The sequence below is a fragment of the Felis catus genome, chromosome D3 (genome assembly GCF_018350175.1).
Source record: "Felis catus isolate Fca126 chromosome D3, F.catus_Fca126_mat1.0, whole genome shotgun sequence".
Classification (NCBI taxonomy): domain Eukaryota; kingdom Metazoa; phylum Chordata; class Mammalia; order Carnivora; family Felidae; genus Felis; species Felis catus.
This window is the reverse complement of record NC_058379.1, coordinates 36,985,618-37,011,699: the sequence shown is the minus strand read 5'-3', so window position 1 is coordinate 37,011,699 and position 26,082 is coordinate 36,985,618. Positions and strand designations below refer to the sequence as shown.

General features: G+C 43.3%; 1 long non-coding RNA gene across 1 annotated transcript; it reads right to left on the bottom strand.

The window, feature by feature from the left end:
* Positions 1–7,286: 7,286 nt before the first annotated feature.
* LOC102902654 lies at positions 7,287–25,023 on the bottom strand. The gene is made up of 3 exons (XR_002147528.3): positions 24,234–25,023; positions 13,799–13,925; positions 7,287–7,914 (listed from the first exon to the last, which is right to left on the bottom strand). It is a non-coding gene; the product is annotated as an uncharacterized LOC102902654 (long non-coding RNA).
* Positions 25,024–26,082: the final 1,059 nt, after the last annotated feature.

The window sequence follows — 26,082 nt, the reverse complement described above, 5'->3', positions numbered from 1 at the left end:
CTTTACATGGTCTTTCCTCTGTGCCAGTCTGTGTCCTGAGAGGGACAGATAGAGCACGAGTGGGGGAGGGGCAGAGAGAAAGGGAGACACAGAATCCGAAGCAGGCTCCAAGCTCCAAGCTCCAAGCTGTCAGCCCAGAGCCCAACGTGGGGCTTGAACTCACGGACTGGGAAATCATGACCTGAGCTGAGGTCGGACGCTTAACCAACTGAGCCACCCAGGTGCCTCCCCCCTCCTCGCCCTGAACTCTACTTCTTATAAAAACCCCACTCACACTGGATTAGCGCCCACCCACATGACCTCATTTTGCCTTAATTACCTCTTTAAAGGTCCTGTCTCCAAATACAGTCACGGTCCAAGGTACTGGGGGTTAGGACTTCCACATATGAAATTTGGGGCCATGGGGAGGTGAGGGAACACACAATTTAGTTCATCAGGGAGCCCTTCTTCTCTGTTTCCCACGTGCTCCATTCAGTTCTCTGCGCAATTCCCACGGGCCAGAAGCCCCAGTTATGTGCTTCCTTTTCCTTTCTAGGTGGGAGTTTTCTTATTTTCCCTTTCTGATATACCTTCTCCCCTTCTAAAATGGCAAAATGCTACTATGGGACAGTTTCCAAGGGGAAGAAATGAGAAATCCGTTAGTTTACTATTTTCAAAGTATTAGCTTCCTTACCTTTATGTGGAGGTTATGAATAAGCCTGGCAAACTGGGAAGGAGGTTGATAAAACTGACTTGCATAAATCCGGGCACCTGAGAGCCCACAGGCCTCAAGAAAGGAAGGGTTGCACAATGGGCTCACCAGCCTTTACACCCCGGGGAAGAAAGACCCCCGTACCATCTGAGAGAGTTTGCTCTCTGACTCTGTAACCATTTGGACCCCAGTAAAAGGCAAAACCATAAGAGAAGAAAGAAGTGTTTTACCCAGCTGGAGAGGCTCCCTGGGGCTCTGAGATTCCAGAACAAAGGGAGGACTTCTAAATGGGGCCAAGATTCTGAGGGCAAAATGGGTTTAGCAAGCTAACAGACATTCAGATCTTGGTGATGATAGGATCTCTTTCGTACCCTCAAGCTATGAGGCGTAGGAATATCCAGATTCTTTGAATTCGATCGAGAAAGAAAAAAAAAGAGGGCCTAGTTAATTGACAACATTTTCATGGCCGTTTGTTCTTCAATAAGCAGTTTTGAGACCACTTAGCAAGTAACTTTTTACCTCCAATCCTTTTCAACTTGAATGAAATGTGTTTCTTGTGCGGAATTTTTGTAAGTTTACTTTCTGTATTAGAGGGGTTGTCAGTATTTGATGATGAGCCTGGAGCCAGCTGAACATTCTTTAGAAGTTTTCAAGGTATCTGATTGAGTTTATCGGCTTCTTTTTTCATGGCTTCTTTACTGCCTCTCCGAGTGATTAGAGAGTTCTTTCAAAATTGTGCCAAGCTTGAAGTGATAATGAAACACTGCTAATCAAAAAGTGGTTGTACAGTCATGGACGATAGGATTGCTGGTTTACCAAGGAATGAAGGACCAACAGCGCCGCCTGGTGGAATAACACGGGTACTAAGTGTTTATGCCAGCTAAGAGGAATTCCATAAAATCAGCCCAAATTCAGGGTTAAGCCTCGTTTTATTGCAGGTTTTCACAAGTGCAATCAAAAACTGTAAGTGAAAATTCTAATAATCTGTTAACAAGAAGTTAAAAAGTATGTCGATTCCTATTTTTGTAACTCAAAGAATGTATAATATCATGCATTTGTTGAAATAGTCTTGAGCCTGAAAACACAGATAAACGCGACTCTAATGATACCAGGACAAGCCTTCATCTTAGCTTATCAAAACATAATCACAGTGATTTATCAAGAGCAGATATTGCTATTCTGTCGGTAAGACCAAAATATTTTGACTGCATTTTCATGAGAAGTTAATAAATATGGTTAAGTACTGCCACTAATACATTTGGGGAAAATTCTAAACTGCCAAGAAAGGAACACATATTTATTTATTTATTTTCAGAATTTTCTCCCAAGTGTGAACAATGCTTAGTAGAGATTGGTGATGTTCATTACTGTCTTTCCTAGTTGCCTCATTCAGCTAAATGGAAAATTATTCTGCATGATTTTAAGTTAATGTACAATGAGAGAGAAGAGATTCCCAGAAGATTTTGAAAATTAAATGAAAGAGACCCACAGGCCAAAGTTACACAGACCCACAAATTGCATAGAGAAATCAAATCCATAAGATTTGATAACCTAATGGAAAAGGCTTGACAGAAGAGAAATCTTGAAGAAATCACTTCATTCGGACTCTCCTGGTCATTGAATATGAGCCTGTATTCGTGATATTTGTTCACAGTCTAACTGCATTCACTTAACAGGTTAGAGGCAAGCTATTATCAAATGAGATTTTAAAATGTAAGCCATAAAGACTTGGTTAACATTTAATATAAACCCATCCCTTTTTTTTTTTTTGCATTTAATAAAATGAACAAAGAGACAATCAAGCTTTGAGCCAGGAAGTGAAACGTTCAAAGTTGTTTGTACTTTCGGGCAGAAAGTCCAAATCTGTTGATTCATGATCAGCTACAGAGTTTTTTGATATCAACACCTAGAAAAATGAGTTTCAGGGAAACCAGTTTCCGTGAACAGAACCCGATGGGTCAAAAACCAGTATCTCTATGTGTGCGTAATTTCTGGAATGGGATCTAAACTTGAAGTCCTGGTTTTGTCCAGCAGTGGTTATCTGGGCCCATCTATCCCATCCAGGCTTCTTCAAGCACACCTGTCCCAACCACGGAAGTGCCAGGCAGAAGCTGAGCTCACTCCTCCCCGCTCAGGATGTAGGAGATCCTATCTCCCAGTTGCCTGCTTTTAAAACGCTCTGTACCTCCTTAATGACCTTGGTTTTTCAATTCTGGTTTTTTTTTCCCTCCCTATATATATGCTCTCAAACACTTAGCTATGAGGACAAAAAGAAAAAAAAGTGTATTTTCCAACAGTGGCATCTTTTCAATTACTGTCGATGAGACTATGTTGACATAATATGACAATTGTTAAGGATAAGGTGAAAAGACCGCAGAGAGTCTGTGATTTTGTGATTCCAACAGTCAGGGAGCAGATACCCTGACCAATTGTTCTACTTACATATGCTAAATATGCTAGGCTACGAAATCAGGAGGGCGTATTGATATGCCAGCAAGCAGTTAAGGCAAACACACAGGCCAAAAGCAAAGTGAAGCTGGAACCTGAGATAGAAAGTAGACAGGAAGCAGGTTTTAGCCTCAAGGACATTTGCCAAACCTTGTGCCTTGGTCTTTGGTTTTCAAGGCTGGTCCAAGAAGAAAAATCTAACAGGAGACCCCCTTGTATTTTTTTTTTTTTTGGTGCCACAAAAGTAGTGTTATATTTTTTAAAAGGAATATGTATAATTACACACATTCACACACACATATGTGACTTTAGGGAATGACTGATTTGATCATCTCAGACTACACATATATTAAATCTTCTGCAGTTGTTGAACATTGTGATTCTATTAGCTGTCAATTCCACAGAAACAGTCAAATTTGTTTTACAGTGATGAATAACCCTACTCATTATTATTACTTGTTAATTTTATTTTTTTATTTTTTAAAATTTACATCCAAATTAGTTAGCAGGAGACCCCCTTGTATTGAGTTGGAACCTCAAACAGTTACCCACTTGGTTTTGGTGTGGCCTAAAGACACTGACCCCCTACCCGCAGGGCAAGGTCAACGGATCAATTTGAATCCTTGAGCTAGAGAGGGGGAGCAAATCTTCCCGAAAAATGCTCACCACCAGGTGGCCTTATGCAGGTTTGCACCTTGGTGCTCCGGAATTTCTGGAACCATGATTTGGTTTGCAGTCACCCAGGGTTGTCGGGGGCCTCAGATAACTGGGAAAAGCAGACCAACGTGATCTCTGAAAGCATTTACCTTCAAGTGACCTCTAAGAATTCCCTCAAAGAAAATTCCAGAAAATATGACGTCAACCTTAAAAATCACAAAACACACAAGGAGTCACGGCTTCACTATTGAGAGCTGGCAAAAACAAAGACGGCGGAACTAGACTCATGAGACGGCAGGTATTGGAATTTTCAGATACAGAACATAACATAAAAATGTTTAATATGTTTTATTTATTTTTTTTTAATTTTTTTTAATGTTGATTTATTTTTGAGACAGAGAGAGACAGAGCATGAACGGGGGAGGGTCAGAGAGAGGGAGACACAGAATCTGAAAATAGGCTCCAGTCTCTGAGCTGTCAGCACAGAGCCCGACGCGGGGCTCGAACTCACGGACCGCGAGATCGTGACCTGAGCTGAAGTTGGACACTTAACCGACTGAGCCACCCAGGCGCCCCGTTTAATATGTTTTAAAGAAAGAAACATGAGAGCTTAAAATAGTAATAAATAAAGCAGTTTTAAAAGTAACTGAATAATTTCTGGACAAGATCTACATAATAATTGACATGAAAACAGTTGACTGGTTTAGCAGCAGTTGTTACCTAAAAGACAATCAGCAAAATGAAAGCTAATTCTGAAGACATTATCCAGAGCGTGGCACCTAAGACCAGCACCTAATGGCAAATCTGACAGGTTAAATAAAGACACAGTGGCTAGAGACGAAAGGTCCACTAAGTGAATGTGTCAAAGGTAATATTTGAAGAGAGAATAGCTGTGGATTTCTCAAAGCTGATAAAAAGAAATCTTCGGTTCACAGACTAAATCCAACAATTTCCAAATACAATTACAAGAAAAAGAAAAAGCCGTGCACATTTCATTGTATCATCGTGAGACAAACAGACCTTTGAAAAACCTAGAGAGAAAACACGAAGTAACGACAATTGCATGACAGTTCTTCTGAGATCTGATTTTCCCATGGGCAACAGTGGGAGATTGAGGACACGCTATAGTATTTTTAGCGTGCTTAGAGAAAGTAGATGTCCACGTAGAATTGTATTCTTGGCAAAAACTCTCTTTCAGAAGTGAATGTAAAGAAAAATCATTTTCAGAGCAATATAAACCTTTGTTCAGGACATTTGGAAGGATGGATTTCATGAAAAGGAAAGCGACCCCAAATGTAGAGCTGAGATACATGAAGGGCTGCTGAGAAAAGGTAATGTATGCAAGCCCTGGCTGTCGAAAATGATAGCAATAGATCCTGTAGGATGACACAAAAACAAGGGGAAAATGCACTACCAAAGGAATCATCAAAATTACAGAGTTTCAAATTCCTCGTCTCATTTAAGAAAACCATAAAGATATCCACTGACTCTAAACTTGGTTAAGTTAAATAATGTATCAAAATGTCTGGGGTGACTATTATGCCAACCATGTGTCAGAGGCTCCGAGGTTTGTATTTTTCAGTCCAGACCTCTGCCCGGCACTCCAGATGCATGTATCAGACTGCTTATGTGACATCTCCACTTGGATGTCTATTGGACAACCCAGATTTACCCTCATCTGCAACCCCCGCGAGCCCCCCAAACAAACCCTGTCCTGCTTGTAAGCTTTCCCATGTCGTGATTGCAACGGCATGCTTCCACTTGCTCGATACAAAAGCATCTTTTTCAGTTTATCGGGATGACTGAGTGACTCTATCCTAAAACTATTTCCGGACCACCTCGTGTACTTCCTGCCGCTAACATCCTGCTCTGACCCAGCATCGCTTCTCACCTGGATTACTGCCATCGGCTTCTGTCTCCCCACCTCTGCCACTGGCGCTTTAGATTCTGTTTCTCTTATAACATCAGGGTAATCCTTTCAAAATAAGTCAGATCATAACAACTCTCTGCTCAAAAACCTGAAATGGCTTCTCATTTCAACCTAGAGTGAAAGCCAAAGGCTTCGCGACAGTCCTTACAAAAACCCACGTGTGACCTCCTACCCTGCTCCCCCTGCTCCTCTCTTCCCCCCCCTTTTTTAATGTTTATTTATTTTTGAGAGAGAACACAAGCGTGAGAGGGTCAGAGAGAGAGGGAGACACAGAATCTGAAACAGGCTCCAGGCTCTGAGCTGTCAGCACAGAGCCCGACGTGGGTCTCGAACCCACGAGCTGTGAGATCATGACCTGAGCCGAAGATGGACACTCAACCGACTGAGCCAGCCAGGTGCCCCTTGCTCCTCCCTTCCTTTGCTGCTCTGACTTCATCTTCTGTCTGCCCCACTGGCTCCCTACTCTTCCCGGAGTGCCAGGCACACTCCTGCCTTCTACAGTGCACTGGGAGTTTCCTCTGCCTTGAATGCTCCTTTCTCAGACATCTGCGGGACTAATCCCTCACTGTCTTCAATAGTTGCTCGTGTGTTCTCTTCTCCATGAGACCCACCCTATTTGATATTGCAAATCCGTCCCCATTCCTGCCATCCTGCACTCCTGACCTTATTGCCCTGCTCCATTTTTTCCCTTTTCTCTAGTATTTATCACTTCTAACATACTATTTAATTTGATTATTTATTGTATCTACTGTTTTATTGTTTCTCTCTTTTTGAGGGAAAGAGGAGGGGTCCCCTTGAACTCTAAGTCACTGCTGCTGTAAGTGGCTGTAAGTCACTCTTTTTGAGAGAAGAGAGAGAGAGTGACCGGGGAAGAGACAGAGGGAAAGGGGGACAGAGAATCCCACGTGGGCTTTGTGCCGATGGCAGGGAGCCTGATGCAGGGCTCGAACTCACGAACTGTGAGATGATGACCTGAGCTGATACCGGATGCTGTACTGACTGAGCCACCCACGCACCCCTATTGTTTTTCTCTTGATTTCTCTCTCACATGCCCTGAAATACAAGATTCATAAGAATAGGAACCTTCTCTCCTTCCTTGTGTACCAGTCTACCCAAGCATCTATGACCTGGCAAGTTACCCGGTGGTGTGAGCCCAACTGTGCTCCTGAGGAGACTGCACCCTTGGCAATCACCCCTTCTCAGTTAAAGGGTGCTGTACTCTCTATCCACAGTCCCGATGGCAAGACAGGACTTGAGGATGCCTCGAGTTCCACGCGGTGTCCTTCCTGCCCCACTGGGTAAGAGCAACTCTAGTTCCACTGGGCAATCAGGTGATTCCTCTGCCTGCCTGTGTGTCCCCCAGGACAAGGAGCCCAAAGGGGACCCCTGCTCTGTCTCTCAGAGCACGTGTTTACACAAGCAACAACATGCGTCATCCACAAGGACACAATTTTGAGCAAAAAAGGGTCACAGCAAAATACATGTAGTATGATTCCAATTTTATGTGTTTAAAAACAGTTTATTATATATATGTATAATGTAATATATATGTAATATATATATTTATATATATATATTTATGTAATATATATAATACATACAATAAAAAAGTATTTGGCAATGTGAACATATATAATAAAATTATGTAGAAAGCATGGGAATTATCAGTCGAAAATGAAAAATCACTGTTCCCTCTAAGTGAAGAGCGAAGACAATGGGACACACGCCGGACTTCAAAGGTCATGGTAATGAGCCATTTCTTAATCTAACGCTGTGGGCACATAGTTAGAACTATGTCCATATTCTTTTCCCTTACATGTCTTTGTGTCTGTTCATTTATTGTTGAATTACCCAGGTGGGAAGTTTTATATGACATAGAAAGTTGTGTAAAATACAATAGTGCCCTCAAGGAACTTGCTGTCTAGTGAGGGAAATGGACATGCCCTTCGGTGATTATAGTACAAAGCAGAGATTGAAAAGGAAATAGGAATGTTGCAAATAACATGAGGCCAGAGAGCTAAATGGAGCACATTAAATGGCCAGAGAAGGTTCGTAAAAGGAGTGGCACTGGAGATGGAGCTTGGAGGAAGAGTTCATGGTGATTCCAGGTGAGTCCTGGTGACGAGACCCCTGCACAGCGCTGGAAGTCATGTGGAATGGGCAGAGGAGAGAGCAGACAGGATTCCAGCTGAAAACACATGGAAGGGATAGACATTTGTCTAGTTCTCAGATTTAGACTGTAACCGTTGAGGGTAGGAATTCGAAAATAAAAGCACCAATTGTGAATGGTAATTTATACACATTTTTTTTTATTTCTTAGCAAGATTCTATGGGAAAGACAACATTGTTCTATCCTTACACATCCCTATGGAGCAAGTAACCTGCCTTTAGATGCAACTTGAAAGCTGGTGCTCAGGTGAAGGTCTCTCACGTGGCTGGTGAGGCCATGGAAGGTTATGCTTTCTGTGTGCTTTCCAACCTTACAGTGCAGAGCTTCGCACCGCAGGAGCAACCCATGTCCTCCAACGGCTATCAGGTGTATTTTAGATAAAAGAAAAAGTCAAAGATATGTGTGGAAGGAAAACATATCCCTAGTAACAACGAGATTGTCACTAGGAATTTGGGAGTGTGTCATTTACAAAGAAAACTCTTTCATGGACTCCTGCTTTTCTTGGGAATTACATGTGCTCTGCGATGCAGTTCTCAGTCCGGAAGCTTCCACGGATCTGCAGTGATTACCCAGCATGATCGGGAAACTGGCCCATCACTCACTCGGGTTGGCTGGAGTGTGATGTGCTTTGCATTTTGTGATCGAGAATCCTTTCAAACGATCACTTGTATCTTTGGTTTTATTCTAATTCTGGTAACACATTAAAGCGTCATGATTTGGGGGATTTACTGGTTGAATATGGGCCGATAGAAACCGAGTCTCTACTAGGCCAATTGCAGTGTTTCCCATGAGACTTGGCTACTACACAGAGCAGGTATTGTGATTCGCCCAATAATCGGAAAACCTGAATTGTAACTTTGGATCTATCGCTGCTTAGGCATGGGCACTCAAACAAAACATCTCGCCTCTCTGAGATCAGAATCGTTTTCTAAATAATGGAAAGAGCACCACTCGGCCTCCCAACTCCACAGGGTCCTTACGAAAAATCAGAAAATCAAAGTGGTATTTGTTTGAAAACTACAAGGTTCTGCACACACACAGAAAGATGAATAGTGTTTTTCCTAATAAAGCAATTTAGAAAATGAATTAACTTTTTCAGTTTTATTAATGTAAAGTGATATGAAATAAATGTTCATGTTTCAAAGACAACTTGATAAATTTTGGCATTATATGTATACATACACACACACCATATACATACATCCCCAAATACATTCTTCATACCCCTTGGTAATCTTTCTTGTTCCTCTCTGCCACCATAGCACTAGGTAATCAACAGTGCACTTTCTGTCACAATAGATTGTATATTCAGGGATTGTGTATAAACGAGATCATAAAGTATGTACATTTATGTGTGTGTGGCTTCTTTCACTCAGCATCATTATTTTCAGACACTTCTATCTTGTTATGGATCCCTAGTTTGTTACTTTTTATTGCTGAGAATTATTTTTATTGCTATGCATTATTCCATTACATGCAGGTAGTACAATTTGCTTCTCTGTTCACTTATTGGTGGACGTTCGGGTTCCCAGCTTTTGGCTGTTATAAATAAATCTCCCATGAATATTCAAGTATAAATCTCTGTGTAGACATACATACTCACTAACTTAAACACGAGTAGAATACCTAGGAGTAGAATGACTAGATTATGGGGTAAGTGTGTGTTTAAGTTTTTAAGAAACCGCCCAGGTGTTTTGCAAAATGTTTACACCATTTTACAGTTCCACCAACAGTATATGAGAGTTAAAGTTGTTCCTTGTGCATGCCAACACTCGGCATGGTTAGTCTTCTGAAATTCAGCAATTCCAGTAGATGTACAGTGGTATCTTATTGTGGCTTTGATTTCCATTTCCCTGATGCCTAACGATGTTGCACATATTTTCACGTGCTCATTTACTATGCACATATCTTTTTGTTGAAATGCCCCAACATTTGCCCATATTTTCCTGGGTTGTTTGTTTTCTTATTACTGAATTCTAAGAATCCTTATGTAATCTGAGTACAAGTCCTTTATTGGATATGTGATTTGCAAATATTTTCTCCCAGTTCATAGCTTCTCTTTTTATTTTTTTTTAAAAAAAGTTTATGTGTTTATTTTGAAAGAGAGAGAGAGTGTGTGTGTGTGTGTGTGTGTGTGTGTGTGTGTGAGCAGGGGAGGGGAAGAAAGAGAGATGAGGAGAGAGAATCCCAAACAGGCTCTGTGCTCTCAGCGCAGAGCCCGGCACAGGGCTTGATCTCATGAACTGTGAGATCATGACCTGAGCCGACAATGGATACTTAACCGACTGAGCCACTCAGTTGCCCCTTTCTATTCTTGTAATAGTGTCTTCCAAAGGGTAGATATTCTTCCTTTTTATGGAGATTATTTTATCAGTTTTTTTTCTTTTAGGAGTTGTGTTTTGGTGTTATCTAAGAAGTCTTTGCCTTACACAAGATCACGGAGATTTTCTCTTATGTTTTCTTCCACAAGTTTTATAGTTTTACGTTTTACATTTGAGTCTATGATGCATTTTTATATATGATGTGAGGTTTGGATAGAGATTTTTTTTTCTCTTTTCTTTTCTTCTTCCTCCTCCTCTTCTTGTTCTTCTTTTGTGTTGTTCCAGCATCATTCGTTGAAAAGATTGTCCTTTCGCCATTAAATTGCACCTTCATAAAAAAATCAGTTGTGGGGCGCCTGGGTGGCGCAGTCGGTTAAGCATCCGACTTCAGCCAGGTCACGATCTCGCGGTTCGTGAGTTCGAGCCCCGTGTCGGGCTCTGGGCTGATGGCTCAGAGCCTGGAGCCTGTTTCCGATTCTGTGTCTCCCTCTCTCTCTGCCCCTCCCCCGTTCATGCTCTGTCTCTCTCTGTCCCAAAAATAAAAATAAAACGTTGAAAAAAAAATTAAAAAAAAAATCAGTTGGATATATGTGTTTATATTTGAAATATTTCTGGACTCTCTGTCTTTTCGTGTGTCTGGTGGCCATCTGTATATCTTCTTTGGAGAAATGTCTGTTCATGTCTTCTACCCATTTTTTAAAGGAAATAATCAACAAAACTAAAAGACAGCCTACTGAATGGGCGAAGACATTTGCAAATGACGTATCCAGTAAAGGGTCAGCATCCAAAATATGTAAAGAAATTGGGGCACCTGGGTGGCTCAGTCGGTTAAGTGTCTGACTCTTGATTTTGTGAGACTGAACTCCACATTGCACACTGTGCTGGGTGTGGAGCCTGCTTAAGATTCTCTTTCCCTCTCCCTCGGCCCCTCCCCTGCTTGTGCGCACTCTCTCTCTCTCTTTCTCAAAAAGAAGATAAAAATATATAAAGAACTTATACAACTCAACACCAAAACAAAACAAAACAAAACAAATAAGCAGGTCTCATTTTAAAGTGTTTTTCACCACTGAGGCAATACCTTATGAATACTCAATATGAGTATTCTATAATGCCTCTATATGAGGTCATGTATGCTACAAGGTTTTTCCACTCTGGAACACAAACTCTTGCTGGTCCTGTGTGGTTTGATAACAGTTGTTCCTGGTCTTGGGTCGATTTATCACGTGCATACACTGGTCAGTCTTCAGTTGCAGACTGGAGGGGGCCATTTCAGAACCCCAGAACTCTCGGTATATAGCTCCCACCTCTCTAGTTTTTTGCTTCGTAAACCCCAGCCCCTTTGGTCTCCCCGTACTCCCAGCATCATCTCCTGAACTCAGCAAGACTGCCCAGCTATTCCCGGTTGCCTCTCTCTCCAGCAAATGAGAAGGCAATGGTGCGGGTTACCGTGTTTGTTTCTCTTATCTCAGGACTCGTCATCCTGCCTCAATGTCCGATGCCTGAAAACCACTGCTTACATATTTTGTCCCGTTTTTCAGACATCCCATTTTGACTAGAAGTGAAAATCTCAAATGCACTATCGATACTAACTTTGATTTCCACGATTCTGTCTTTCCTGCTTGCCTTTCAGCTTCCATGTTAGGATTTCATGAAGCCAAAGCCTTATTAAACAGGCATCCAGGGCTTGGAGGAAAGAAGGAACAGGGGGTTAATAAAGTTAAAGACAAAAATAATGCAACACACCTTCACTGGGCTCCTTCTATCTTTGAGGCACTGTGCCTGGAGGCACGCAGGTATTAGACGTTTGCATAAGGCACAGTCCCCCACAGGGACTTCTAGAAAGACTTCAGGATTTCTCTGTGAAATGGACGATACGCCTACCCATTGCTTTTGTTCTTTGCTTCTCCCTCCATTCATGTCCCAAGCCTCCTATAAAAAATATTTCTTCAACCAGACAGCCTGTGTTTGCTGCTTGCACGTTGTGGGTACCTGTGATCTTTTCCTAGTTGCTATGGGTTTCCTAAGGCTGCCTGCTCAACCATTCAGCCTGATTTGAGAAGAAACGATAAAGCCATTAGTTGCATCCACTTAGGGATGATCTTACAAAACCTGACTCTTGTCCTCATCTCAGTTCAATTATGTCTTGTGTTTTCCTGAATTTGCTGATGCTTTATTTATGTTGGGCACGCGGGCAGCTGTGCTGGCCTTGTTAGAGCGGTCTGCGCCCTTGCAGGAGCATTCCGTTCTGCTACATTTGTGTCACACATTTGCTACACAATGAAAAGCTGAAGCGGGGAGGTTCAAGGAAATGTCAGCCTGGGATGGGTGTGAAGCTCCGGCTGTGCTCTTCCATCTCCTGGACGAAACGTTACTTTAAATTGATTTGTCATTTGCAAAACCACAATCCTAATAAATATTTCATTAGAAGGTACTACCAGCTTTTACAGGACACTGCCAGTCTCTGCAGGCTCCAAAGCTGATATGAGTTAATTCTTAGACTTTCGCTCATTTTTTGAACTGCCAGTGGAATCGAATGGCACCTTCTTACTAGAAGTCTAGCCAAAGAAAGGGCTATATATTCCCCGTAGGCACAGGCATGATGCCACTCATGCCATCCCGTGTGAAAGGGAACCAGGAAGTTGCTTGGAAGGAGTAGAAGAACCTTCTAGAAGGAACCTTGTAGAACTCCTCTTAGAAAGGAGTGAGAACCTACTAAGTATATGGACCAAAGACACAGAGAAGAAAATTCCTTCCTTCCCCATCTGTTCACACTGGGCTACCATTCGGACTCGATCTTTAATTGCATTCCTTTTATTTGTGTACCTTGTCTGTCTCTTCCTTGAGGCTGAAACAAGAATATGTGGCATGGTGTGACTGGTGGGGTGCCGGAGCCGTGGCTCGCACACACAGCATTGCTCAAGGGCAACCCACATGGCATCCTCTCATCTGTCTGCACATACCGTCTCCTCCCCTGAGCCAACCCAGACACCCATTTCAGCTCTTCTTCGAGTTCAGGTGCAAAGTGCTCTCTCAGCTATAGAGCTGCCTCAGAGTTGCCTCTCATCCTTCTACCAACCCATATCAGCCTCTCTGCCTTCTCTCCCCTCACTTCTTAGAGGGAGTTTCGAATTCCTTTCTCTTCTAATCTGGAAAGGTGGACAGGACTTCAGCACTATACCAGCAACTGCCTTCCAGATTTGCACACCCAAACTTATTACTGTTACTCCCCTAAACTATGAGCTGTCCAGGTAACAGATTCCAACTTCTTTGGAAGGGATTTTGATGGTCATTCTTTGTAACATAGTCTTTCATTTTGCATCTCGCTTCTAACCAGGAAGATTCTCAAAGTAGTATTTTCCAACACATACAGTGTATCCAACAGAATTCTGATGGAATAAATCTCCATCACTTGACATCAGAGTACAAAGTATCGGGGCAGATCACTAAGAGATGGAACCATCAGACAAGGTTACAAAGAGAAGGCAGGAGTGGAGTTGGACCTTGACGCAAGAGTAGACTTAGGGTGAAGATAAAAAGGGAGACCATTACAATCTATTTTCTAACTTCTAAGTTATGCTTACGTTAACTCTTCCTAAATAAAAGCACGTCAGAAAGAGCAGGATATTCTCATCACATTCTTCACCGAAGCTGGCTATGATGATTTCTTAGTCATTTGGGAAGATGCCAAATCTTCACTCCAGAGGAGATCTGGAACAGAACATGGGAGAGAGGGCGTGGAGACATGGGTGTGTGTCCTGTGATGGTGGCCATTGTGGTAAAGGCAGTCATACTAACATGCATGTAACATAGGCAAAAGTGAATTAATATGACCGGGGTTGTAAGGCATAAGAGTCCCAAGCTGAGATATATATGTCTTTATAAATCAGGTATCAATTTCCTGAAATAAAATCCACCAATTGTTAGTGAATTTTGATAAATGTATTTTGTCATGTAACCACCACTATGATCATGATATAAAATATTGCCAGAACCCAAAATTATTCCTTTGTGTCTCCTAACAGTCCATCTTCCTGCACACTCTGGGCCCCAGCAATCACTGATCTGCTTTCTATCACTATGGCCTTGCCTTCTAGATAAATGGAACCACACAGTATGTAGTCTTCTGGGGAGATATGAGTCAGAAAGAAAGGGAAAATTCTTGAAGTAGCAGGCAGAGCTCTCTGCTTTGTATGATCAGGGTGGGCTACAGGCATCATGTTTACAACTGGAGGGTCCAACCTTTGCCAAACACTTGTTCTACACAGGAGGAAATGCACAGAGACCAATAGTGACCTGCCCATGGTCATAAAGAAATCTGTGGGGAAAACACAGAGCAAACAACCAAGTCACAATTTCTTTTAGAATTTGACAAAATATTCGTTAAAAAAAATGTCACATTTATTTTGAGAGAGAGAGAGAGAGAGAGAGAACGAGCAGGCAAGGGGCAGAGAGAGAAGGAGATGCAGAATCCAAAGCAGGCTGAGCTGTCAGCAGAGAGCCTGATGCGGGACCTCAACCTACGGACTGTGAGATTGTGACCTGAGCCAAAGTCGGACAGTTAACCGACTGAGCCACCCATGCGCCCCCAAAATTATTCTTAATTTCACCTTAAAAAAGTAAATGCTCTACAGTAAATATCCAAGCCACCTAAGACAAGCTATTTGATTTCTCCGTCTTGGTCTCCTTGTTGGTCAAATAGAAGATAATTGTATTTAAACAAAGAGTTTGTGGGGATTAAAATATGTAAAAATGCAAAGGTCCCGGCTCAGAGTAAACAAGTAGATGTGAGTTATTCTGTTATTAATCATTGTTACTATTCAAATATTGCAACCATCCCAGATCTTTCCAGTTTCTAGAACATGACATATTCTCTCATTTCAAGTTCGTCTCACATGACTTTGTCAGGAAAGCTCTGTCTCAGGCCCTCACCTGGCTTCATTCCTTAGATCAGCTTTACTGCCAACAGAACCCTCCCTTAACCTTGTCAAACCAAGTTAAATATGCCTGTTACTTCTCCTACTGTATGGTAGAGTCACATTATATATGGGAATCAAATCGTATTTGCTTTTGCAAGGCAAAAATTACGTAAGTATAGCCAAATACCACGTACAACTACATACACACCCACACTCACACACATGCTTACACACTCACATACTTGCACTGGCTCACTCATACTCAGACATATACACACACACTTTAATAAGTTACCCTAAATATGTCCAACACAACTGAGTTTTCCTGCAGCATTGGTACGGCGATACAAGAACACAGGAATCAAACACACGAATTCAAAGCATGGGGGCCAGCTAGTTACCAAGCAGTACTCTCCTTTTCCCCGGCACAAGTGTCCTGAAATTTATTCCAGGGCATTCAAGTCCAGCTGAGGCAAACAGCTCCCACCCCACTCCAACTTAGCACATTAACCAGGCACATGAGGTCATCTGAAATTTGTGTTTAATGGACTTCTCCCACAGGGAATGCCAAGAGATATAAAAAGCCCAGATCACTTTGAATCAGGAGGAAATTGTTTTCTGTTTATTAAATCGTACTGGGATAACCAGATAGCTATTCGGGGGGAAAAAAAAATACCAACTTGGATTCTTACCTCCCACCTAACATAAAATAAATTTCAGTGGAATCCAAAATGTAAAGGTTTCAAAAGTTAAAACTGAAACCCAAATGCACTAATATTTTAGAAGGAAATAAGTGAAAAAAATTTTGTGGGAGAAGGAGAAGGAAATCATACCAACAAAATAGGATCCAGGACATGGAACCCACAAAAGGAAAGACTGCTCTAACATGCTACCGATCTAGAGAGACGTGTCATTTCTCATGAACTCTTGTACCGCTGCTTTGATCTTCTCCTTCCATTTCTTTTATCCCAAGTAGTTTCACACTAAAAGAATATTTGCTTCTTGGGGGTTCTCAAGGCATAAGAGGTCAAAGATGGAGAGCATCTTAGTAACCTAAGGTTACACAGGTCTCATGGTGCCCCTGATCTTGTAAACAATCAAACAGTACAAATTAGACCACTGTTCAAAGGATTTGTTTTATCAGTTTTATTGAGATATAATTGACATATAGCATGGCGTAAGGTTATGGTGTGCGGCGTGTTGATTGGATACGCTTATATATTGAAAAATGATTACCACCGTAGCGTTAACTAAAACCTACATCACATCACCTAATTATCGTTTCTTTTTTGTGGTAAGAACATTTAAGGTCTACCGCCTTAGCAACTTTTGAGTCTATAATACAGTATTGTTGACTATAATCATCACGCTTTATAATAGATCCCCAGAACTTATTCATCTTACAACTGGAAATTTGTACACTTCGAGCACATCTTCCAATTTCCCCCACACCCAGCCCCTGCTGACCAACACTCTAGTCTCTGTTTCTATGAGTTTGGCTTTTTTAGATTTCACTATAAGTGCTATCATACAGGATTTGTCCTTCAGTGTCTGACTTATTTCACTTAGCATAATGGCCTCAAGGTCCTTCCATGTGGTTGCAAATGGCACAATTCCCTTCTTGGTCACGGCATATCTTCTTCATCCATTCATCTGTCAATGGACACCTAGGTTGTCTCCATATTTTGGCTATTGCGAATAATGCTTCAATGAACATGGGCGTGCAGCTATCTCTTCAAGATCCTGTTCTCGGTTTCTTTGGATAAATACCCAGAAGCGGAATTGCTGGATCCTATGGTGGTTCTATTTTAATTTCTGAGGGACCACCATACTGTTTTCCATAGTAGCTGCACCAGTTTATCTTCCTACCAACAGCGCATGAGGGTTCCCTATTCTGCACGCCCTTGCCAACACTTGTTACCTCTTGTCTTTTTGGTACAAGCCATTCTGACAGGTGTGAGGTGATAGCTCATTGTGGTCTTGATTTGCATTTCCCTGATCGTTGGTGAGGTTTGTTTGAGGACATCTAGCCTCCATTGTTTAATTTATGACCTGTACACCCGTGAAATTCATCCACTTAACATGCTGAAGTCCACACAGATGCTCTTTTCCCTGGTTAGCGCTGCTTTGCCCTCTTTGCCATCATTCTGATCTCCAGCCTTGTCCCATCAGCCACTATTTATTTATGCTCTTCCTTCCTCGTCTCCATTTCATAAATTTGTTGAAATACTGGCTTTGACTTCTGACCTCTGTTGCATACCCACAAAGCCCTTAACTGTTTCTTTTTAAAAGCTAGTGAGGAGTATTAAAAATAATATTACCAAATAATGACATAAAATAGAAAACAAATACCAAAAGCAGTCAGGTAAACCAAACCACAAAAACTTTCGACCCAAACCAAAACAGATCATGGCAGGTAATTTCTAAAACACAATAACAACCTTTACTTGACTGCTTGGGTCTTTCCAACGTTTATTTATTTTTGGGACAGAGAGAGACAGAGCATGAACGGGGGAGGGGCAGAGAGAGAGGGAGACACAGAATCGGAAACAGGCTCCAAGCCATCAACCCAGAGCCCGACGCGGGGCTCGAACTCACGGACTGCGAGATCGTGACCTGGCTGAAGTCGGATGCTTAACCGACTGCGCCACCCAGGCACCCCTTGACTGCTTGGGTCTTAATAAGACTACAAAGTTGGCAGGGGCGGGGAGGGGGGCAGGGAGAGGAGGGACATTAGGATGGGGATTGGGGGAACCGGAGGGGACCCAACTGAAAATGTGAACATTCCTGTTCAAGGGAAGATCTGTGGGTTTGGGGAGAGTAGCCTAAGAAGGGGCAGGGAGAGGAGAACCTTCCCGGTGGGGGTGGGGTTGGGAAGGGTGTGATCACTGAAGGAACTAGATGGCGCCCTGGAGAGAGCCAGGGGAGAAAGAGGAGGGGCATGCAAGGTCCAGCCTGGGGAAGGACTTTTGTCTTTATTCTCAGGGCACAGTTGAGGTTTGGCGGCCTGAGTAGCCTTGTGATGAGCGCGTCTGAGCGGCAAATGCATGTTCACATTTCATTCCAGCTGCCACAGCACACTGTGCCCATCACTCCCACACCCCCGCAGCAAAGCGCCAGCATCTTTTCTATATGAAGAAAAGAGCGTACGCATAGGTGAGCGCACACCCATATGCGCCCGGCCCAGAAAATTACAGGGCGCCAACTTGTTAGATGTCTCAAGAAATTCCATACTTGCCCTGGTACCCAATATTCAGATGAAAATATCCATGTTAGAAGCAAGGATTGACACATCCATGTCTGTATCTCCATCTTTTCCCTTTAGGACTGCAGTTACCTATAGAAAGTCACGGAGTAATGCTTCACCACTGCCACAATGTCCAGTCTAAGAAGATAAGGAGGTCTTTCCGCTTAAACTAACCAGGTAATAAATCTCCAACTTGAAGAATGTACCCAATCAAACGATATGAATACAGCTTTATATTCCTAATTCCATTTTATGAATTCCCCAATTATACCGTACGGAGGTCCACTAGACCCTGCTGTGTGCTGAAAAGTGAGGTTGAGAGGGAAGATTCTAGAGTGGACGGTAGAGATGAGCCAGGCGGGTCTCTGATCCTACAACTTTCACAGCGTGGGCCAGAATGGCATCCGATGCTAGATGCCGTGGAGTAACCCAGTGCATGGACCACGAGCGTCTCCAGACTCCCGTCTGCTTGGCCCCATGACCAGCTCAGCCCTGCATCTCCTTTGCCTTTTAATCCTCAGGACCAAATGCTACTAGTTCCATGAGGAAGAGAAATCTTAACTTCTTTTGCTAATAAGCTTAGTTAACGTTTTGAGGGCAGTTAAGCATACGGCAGGCCTTGTACTAAGCATTGCATGTGTGCTAGCTCCCTTAACTGTCACACTGGCTTGACAGGTGGCTTTGCCATCTTCATTTCACACAGGGGGAAGCCAAGGCTGAGAAAGAGTAAATAAGTTGCCTAATGTGCTATCGGACAAAAAAATGGTAGAACCAGGATTAACATCCAGTTTTGTCAAGTGCCCAAGTCATTTCTCTTTACTAATGAATGTATACCAACCTGGTCAAACTAAACTTGGTCAAATCCATCTAAGCATTTGTTAACTGGCTATATAGCAAGGATCAGAATGATGAATTTCTGAAAAAGTGCATTAATTAATGGTAATAATAATAACTTAAATCTGTGTGGTGAAGTATGGTTTATAATGAGTGACCACACCTGTTATCCCACTGAACCATTTCCATAACCTTCTGATGTAGACGGCATATGTCTCTACTTGAGGTTCAGAAGCTGAGCGAGAAGGCGAGTTCCCTGGGCAATCAATGGAAAAGCTACTTCTGAAAGCCAAGTTTCCCCACTGCAAGTTGAGTTTTTTTAATCCAGCCCAATGTCATGAAAATATCCATATCTGACGTACCCAAATGTGTCAACATTTCCTCCAGCGCCTTCTGTGTGCAGTAGGGAGGTCACCAGGCTCCACACTGATACTCAGTGCTCTGCAGGCCACCCAAATTCTCCTCTTCCTCCCTCAGAGCTCATCTTAATTGTATGGAGAGTAGGCAGCTATTCTCTTCATGGGTCGATCTCAGAGGCACAAGGCAGGCCACACTGGTGACCAGAATAATTCTACCTACTGACTAAAGCCTGGAAGTCAATCATTTACAGTCTCAGTCCTGTTATTTTGCGGATTTGATTCTGGCTTAAAATATAACGTCCCCAAGAAAGGTAGTACTTCAACGTGTTTTCAGGAAAGGGCCATGTAGGAGAGCGGGTTGTTGTTGAGCCTGGAGTCAGGACACCGGGATTCAAGTTCAGCCTGTGCTTTGCCGTTGGCAGGGATCTGGGGGCATCCCTCGATGGAGCCAGATCTCTATCCAATTATCTACAGATTCAGAGGCAGTAAACCAGAGACCTGGGATTCCCCGCAGCTTTAGCATGATAGATTTTTCAGCTTTGTTGTATGTCCTTTGTTGACGTTTAGACCTTTCAACTGTTTTGAATTATGAGATTCAAATCAACAGTGGAAGAGTACAGACTCCTGTTGATGACATACTTTAGGGAGTCTTTAGTGTCTACTGGTTAAAAATAATTTGCTTGGCTCTAAAAAGATAGTTGTGAAACTTTCTGGCAGGACTTTACATGGAAGGGCCTGACTATGGCTAGCCCATTTCAAGTGACACTTGTTGAAGTTGCTGAAAACAAAATCTTCCTTGAATACCCTTCCAGAAAAAGGTGATGCTGCGTCAACTCAATCCTGAGAGCTGTCACTCTCCTGCAATCATGTTCAAGAGGATCACCTTCCCAAACGCTCCCTAGCTCTTCACCTCAGCAGTCACTAAACCCCATGTTCTTTTCATAGTTTCTTTTTTTTTTTTTTAATTTTCTTTTAATGTTTATTTATTTTTGAAAGAAAGGGAGAGAGACAGAGTGTGAGCTGGGGTGGGGCAGAGAGAAGAGGGAGATACAGAAGCCAAAGCAGGCTCCAGGCTCCTAGCTGTCAGCACAGAGCTGGATGTAGGGCTCGAACCCATGAACCGTGAGATCATGACCTGAGCTGAAGTTGGACGCTTAACCGACTGAGTCACCCAGGTGCCCCTCATATTTTCTCCATGTACTTTCTTTATTCTTTCCATTTTTCCCCCTCCCTGTCCATCTATTTTCCATTCTATTCACTTTTGCTGTCTATTCTACTCTTTGGAAAAATGCCTAGAGCTCAATGTCTTACAGACTTTCGGTAAACAGAAGAGTTTTATTGTGTAATTGGGGCTAATCTAGCTCCTTGATAGATCTGCTGACTCTGTTAAACCTGCAAAATGTCATTCTTGGGATTATGGTGAATCCTGTAATTAGTTAATAAAAATTACTACACTGCAGAAAGTCTATTCAAGCTTCCAGCTGCAAAAGCCCTCCCCCATCACCCCATCTCCCTCCTGGCTGTGGCTCAAGGGCAGTGTCCATACCTCGGTGCCTCCCCCATAGCAGATGCCAAAGGGTTCACATGTAGCAGTAATGCTGGATTGAATAAGAGACTGACAGGCACATACTGGTACTTCATGTAAATACACAGAAACAGATTGGAAAGGGAAGAGGAAGACAAGGTGAAGCATATTCTCTTTCTTTCTTTCATCGAGTTTTTAATTTGTATTCCAGTTCGTTAACATAGTGTTGTATTAGTTTCAGGTGTACAATATAGTGATTCCACATTCACTTTCTTTGACGCTGACTGCCTGATTTTCCTGATGTGCTTCCTGTTGTCCATTATACCTGCCCCGATTTCATTTAGATAAGCCCCCTCTGTGATTTCATATGGGAAGGGAGAAGCCAGACACTGAAAATGAGAGCAGCTGTCATTTATGGGCATGTCCTACGAGCCAGACTCTGAGCTGAGGCTCGCCCAGTCCTTACAGAAATTGTCTAATTTGCAGAGAGAACCCAAGGCCCCCAATGCAGGACCATTCTGTCATTGGCAAAGCCATTTCTCTTCTGCTTTTTTGGAAGAGAAGTAATTTTTTTTTTGAATTGGGAATCAATTTATAGGGCGGTAATTCTCAATGGTGAGGAAGAAAACACAGGCATTTGTATGTATTTCAAAAGAATCAGGGTTTGGGAAAGAGCCTAAAAGAAACAGAAATGTAATTCCCAAGCTACTGCAAGAAAAACACTAGACTCCCCAGACTGGAAAGAAAACGTTTCCAATGATATGTAAAGAACATCCCCCCATTCCCCCACTATCATCCCTAGAACCTCCCATTCCCCCCCCCCTTTCTGACTAAAAGTCCACTCAACATTTTGAGGACAAACATGGCGGCAGGGTAGGAGGAGTGGGGGATGGGAGGGTAAACGAGAAAGGAGGGGCTCACACAGTGATGGCAAGTCACTGTTAATAGCAAGGTTGTTTCATAGCAGAACATGTGGGAATTTGTCTGGGACCTGAGTGAAGAAATGATGCAAGTTGTTGCCCTGATGAACAACGTCCTTCACGTGACAATCTAAGGTGCAGCTTCCCTTGCTGTTGGGGCTCCGGCATCTTCCCACGGAGGTGGCGCTCTCTGGGTCTGCTGCTAAACCCTTCCCACCTTCCCGAGATGTTACCTGGAAGCTTTTCTACTTAGCAATACACTTTCCTTACTTAGCAAATTGATCCCTCCAGATTGCAGAGGAGAACTATGGCCCCGGTTCTGAATCTCGTACAACAGCTTCCTTCCCCCTCCCCCACATCCTCCTCCTCCTTCTACTCTGGGCTCTGTGGACTCACTTTTCAAATCTTTTCCCTTTTCAAATGGGCGCTTGTCTTGAAATGCGCTTGGAACAGCACAAGTGTCAGTCAGGTTGGCCCCGGGTCACCTCTTCCCTCACCCTACACACTGCCTTTCAAGCTTCTCCTTCCGCTCATGGGGACAAAGTAGCTCTTGTGAGATCCTGGATATCATGTACTTGAGTGCAAAATGCACCAGATGAGGCACCGGGAGACCCAAGGTTTTGACTCAGCTTTACCCCTACTGACCTGTTTGACCCTGAGGGAGTCACTTAGTGTCTCTAATCCCCAGGCTCCTCGGTTTAGATGGATGGTCCTCAGAGTTCTGCCAGCTCTAGAATCCTCCTCCTCTGGGGTGCCTGGGTGGCTCAGTCGGTTGAGCGTCTGACTCTTGGTTTGGGCTCAGGTCATGATCTCACAGTTCACGAGTTTTCACACAGTTGATTTTTTAAAAGCCGCAATGTGAACACATCACTAGTGCCTCTGAGACACTCTGGGCAAGGGAGGGAAGTCTAAGCTGTGCCAGCCTCACAGTCAACTCACCTCTACCTGAGAGTTCACCAGTAAGAGAACGCCTCAGGTGAGAACAGAGATACGGCTCTTCTAAGATCACAGGTTCAGGGCGCCTGGGTGGCTCAGTCGGTTGGGCGGCTGACTTCGGCTCAGCTCATGATCTCGCGGTCCGTGGTTTCGAGCCCCGCGTCAGGCTCTGGGCTGATGGCTCAGAGCCTGGAGCCTGTTTCCGATTCTGTGTCTCCCTCTCTCTCTGACCCTCCCCCGTTCATGCTCTGTCTCTCTCTGTCTCCAAAATAAATAAACGTTAAAAAAAAAAATTTAAGGGGCGCCTGGGTGGCGCAGTTGGTTAAGCGTCCGACTTCAGCCAGGTCACGATCTCGCAGTCCGTGAGTTCAAGCCCCGCGTCGGGCTCTGGGCTGATGGCTCAGAGCCTGGAGCCTGTTTCCGATTCTGTGTCTCCCTCTCTCTCTGCCCCTCCCCCATTCATGCTCTGTCTCTCTCTGTCCCAAAAATAAAAAAAAAAAACGTTGAAGTGCAGTTAAGCCTGTGCCTAATGGCACAGAGTACACCAGGTTATGTTCCTGAGGTGATGCCACGCTCCCTGGGGGAACTTTAAAAAAAAAAAAAAAAAATTTAAGATCACAGGTTCATGCACATGGAACCAGAAGCCTCTGAAATAAGATGTGGCTCTATATCTGAGGATTTCAAATGCTTACAAAACAGAAAGACATTTGGGAGGCATAGGAACCATCCTAGACTTACTCTTCTTTGCTTCTCGAAGAGCAAATACATTGACAGGGATGTGAACCTGACCGAAAAGCCACAAAGCCAAAAAGCAAAACAAAACAAAAACCTGCCCCAATTTGCTGAACAGCAGAACAAATTGAATCCAAATACACACACTTTTATACAGCCACAACCCACGGCAAACTTTGATTGCTTTCCCTTTCAAAAAAACAAGACAAAACATGTTTTGCTTTCTTTCCCATAATGTTTTCATTAATTTCGTTTTGGAATTTTCAAAAACTCTCTAGGTATGGTATGCATAATTTTCAGCCAAACTGAGCTGCAATAATAATAATAATAATAATAATAATAATTTTCTCATTTTCTTGTAACTAAACTTCAATCTGTCTCATGCCCTCATAGCTGCCCGGAAACTGAAAACTCACGCAAACTCATCCATATAAATGCAATTTAAGTCAGTGATTTTGTAGTAATTTTTGGTTTAAAGTCAATCAAATTAAAAAAAAATGTTTCCTCCCCACCCCTCAGTTGGTTCTGAACTGGCTGTGGGACTTACCACCCATTGGAGAACAAGAAGCTGGAGGCACCATAAGAATGTCCTGAAGGAAAGGGACAGAGCAGCAAGAAAACTGAAAGCAGTTTCATTCCCAGGACGGAAGGCTGCCGTGACTGCTCGTACTCTCCAGAAGGACATCATACGGGCTCCAGGCCTGGGATAAGAATGTTTGGTCTGCTGCCAGATGTACTCATGACCCAGTATGGAATATACTGCAGGTGCACGGCCTGTCAAGATGCCAAATACTATGTTGTACGTGCTCGCTGTTATCAGGTAATTTGCAAAAATAAAAGAGGCTTGAGCCAGGGGACCGATGCTTCGGCTCCTGGAGAGTCTTAGCCCCCTGGTTTCCAATTCTTTCGTCACCAAACCTTTAGGACCTGTCTCTCTGCAACCACCTAACTGCCTCTCAGGGCAATGAGACAGGCAGCTGGGGAACCTGCTGGCTACTCTTCCAGCATCTGGACTGGCTGGTGATCCCACCAATTCTCAACACCCCTAGCAAGCCCCACCCTCAGGAACTCATGGCAGGCTGCGCAGGAATTTGCAAAGGCTCCAATCTGTGCAATGTGGGCCTTGATGTGGGGCCAGCCTGGTGGGCGTGAGAAAAAGGCCTACGTGCCTGAGTGGAGCTTGCAAGGGGACAAGCACGGGAGACAAGACTATGCTACCACGGGAAACGTATTAATGTAGACATAGAGTTTACTCTAGCGTTAGATGTGATGTATAACTGCAAAAATTATACAGCATTTGCAATATTTAAGACTTCTTTCTATTCTTTTAAATTATTTTATTTTATTAAAAAATTTTAATGTTTATTTTTGGGAGAGAGATAGAGACAGAATGCAAATGGGGGAGGGGCAGAGAGAGAAGGAGACACAGAATCCAAAGCAGGCTCCAGGCTCTGAGCTGTCAGCACAGATCCTGTCACGGGGCTCGAACTCACGAACCGTGAGATCATGACCTGAGCCGAAGTTGGACGCTCAACTGACTGAGCCACCCAGGGGCCCCCAGAGAGATATTTTTTTAATGTTTTGTTTATTTTTGAGACAGTGAAAAATAGAGCATGAGTGGGGGAGGGGCAGAGAGAGAGGGAGACACAGAATCTGCAACGGGCTCCAGGCTCTGAGCTGTCAGCACAGAGCCCAATGCCGGGGCTCAAACTCATGAACTGCAAGATCATGACCTGAGCCGAAGTTGAGCCACCCAGGAACCCCTATTCTTTTTAATTATTTTAAAGAGATATTTAGAATCTATTACAATATTAAGTCATTAAATCTTGCAAATACCTAGATGCGTGCTCATTCGACCCTTGGGGACTGATAGCCAAAGCCACGTATTTATTTTTTGTTTTTAAGTATGACACCAGAGCAATGACGTCCTCTTCAAACTTACATCGAGCAGAATCATCATTATACAAGACAGGTCTTTAACTCTCAAGTCAAATAACTCTTTAAAGGTGATTTATTTTGAGAAAAGCGACACTCAGGGGTGCACTTCCCATTTCTTTTCTGTGATACTCAGTCTCCCTACCTTCTCTCTGCCCCACCTGCCGCTGCTCCTCCCACCTGATTGTATCCACGCCTCTATTCCAAAGTGCTGGCAGGTTCTCCTGCTGGAGCCTCCTCTCGCCTGGCCCCACCATGGCCAAACCAGGCTCCTGCCTCCCCTGAACCTTTCTGCACCTTCCCATCCCTCACAGAGCTTCTTTGTCCTTCTGTCTCTTCCCAGCAAAACAGATTTCTGCTACAGCCCTCGTAACCATGCATAGAAATATTGTGTTACATTGAGAGTAGGAATTCAATAGGAACTGAGGGGACTTGGCTTTGATTTTGCTGTTCCCCCAGTG